Genomic DNA, 1,874 nt, shown 5'->3' on the forward strand with positions numbered 1-1,874 from the left:
ATTCGACCCTTACTCACGTAAGGTATTACTTGGACGACCCAGTGCACTTGCTGGTTAGTTACACGGAGTTGTGAACCATGGTCTTGGCATCATGTTTTTGGCGCCATTTCCAGGGAAAGAAAGAGCAATGAATTTTACATAATTAAAGTGTAATCACGATTCCGCGTACCAACCATCCTTTTGCATCTGTCACTACGCCCAGCACTCGCGAGTTTGAAGCTCGTCACAGCCACCCCTTCCCAGATCCTACTCGGAATACCACAGACAAGGTTTAGACTTTCCGGATCTCAAGAATGGCCATCCATGGGTTCTAACTTATACCACGAAGATTCTGCTTAAGAGATCCAAGAGATACTCATTCAATCGAAGGTAGAACGGAAGTGGTTGTCAGGCACACGTTCATAGGGAATGATGATGAGTGTCACGATCATCACATTTATGTTGAAGTGCGAATGAATATCTTAGAAGCGGAATAAGTTGAATTGAATAGAAAAACAGTAGTACTTTGCATTAATTCATGAGGAACAGCAGAGCTCCACACCTTAATCTATGGTGTGTAGAAACTCTACCGTTGAAAATACATAAGAACAAGGTCCAGACAAGGCCGATAGGCCAGCCTCCTAAACGTGATCAATATGATCCCAAAATGAACTAAAGATCATAAGATGTCTAATACAATAGTAAAGGGTTCTATTTATATCAGACTAGTTACTAGGTTTACAGAAAATAGTAAATGATGCATAAATCCACTTCCGGGACCCACTTTGGTGTGTGCTTGGGCTGAGCTTGAAGCTTTCACGTGGAGAGGTCCTTCTTGGAGTTAAACGCCAGTTTTGGTGCCAGTTTGGGCGTTTAACTCTTCTTTGTAACCTGTTTCTAGCGTTTGACTCCAGAATTGGACAGAGAGCTGGCGTTCAACACCAGTTTGCATCATCTAAACTCAGGCAAAGTATGGACTATTATATATTTCCGGAAAGCCCTGGATGTTTAGTTTCCAACGCAATTGAGAGCGCACCATTTGGAGTTCTGTAGCTCCAGAAAATCTACTTTGAGTGTAGGGAGGTCAGAATCCAACAGCATCAGCAGTCCTTTGTCAACCTCTGAATCTGATTTTTGCTCAGGTCCCTCAATTTCAGCCAGAAAATATCTGAAATCACAGAAAAACACACAAACTCATAGTAAAGTCCAGAAATGTGATTTTTAATTAAAAACCAATAAAAATATAATAAAAACTAACTAAATCATACTAAAAACATACTAAAAACAATGCCAAAAAGCGTATAAATTATCCGCTCATCAGACGACTTATAAAGCTTAAAGATGGCAAACCTCGGCAAACTATTCAAGTTCTCCCAGCTGCCTTTCCAAACACCCTTCGGTTGGAACAAAGAGAAAAACAATTGCACAGAAGGTGTTTCCTCCAGAAACTCCATCAGAATCTCAAAGCCACAAAGGAAGTCCCAGCCATTAGGATGCAGTTGAGATGGTACACAGTTCAATTGCTTAAGCACCTGACACTGAAACTCACTAAAAGGAAGTTTCACCCTCAGTTCTTCCAACACACAATTATAAATGTAAAAGTATTCGAAATCCTCCCCCTGTGAAACACCCGATCACTCTCGAAACACGGAAGCAACTCCAATCGAACTCCAGAACCAACCCTCACAATCTTACTCTTATCTATCTCCTTCATAGCATTCTCATCTAGAAACAAAGACGAACACTTCTTCACATCCTCATTTACCCAATCATAGGACCAGTGAATTTTCTCCTTTCTCTCCTTCTCAAACCCCATTGACAAAGAAAATAAGAAAGACAACACACAGAAAAACAGAGAATGAGAGGTCGCAAAAAGCTATATAGAAAAATAAGAT

Source organism: Arachis hypogaea, chromosome 18, assembly GCF_003086295.3.
Source record: "Arachis hypogaea cultivar Tifrunner chromosome 18, arahy.Tifrunner.gnm2.J5K5, whole genome shotgun sequence".
Classification (NCBI taxonomy): Eukaryota; Viridiplantae; Streptophyta; class Magnoliopsida; order Fabales; family Fabaceae; genus Arachis; species Arachis hypogaea.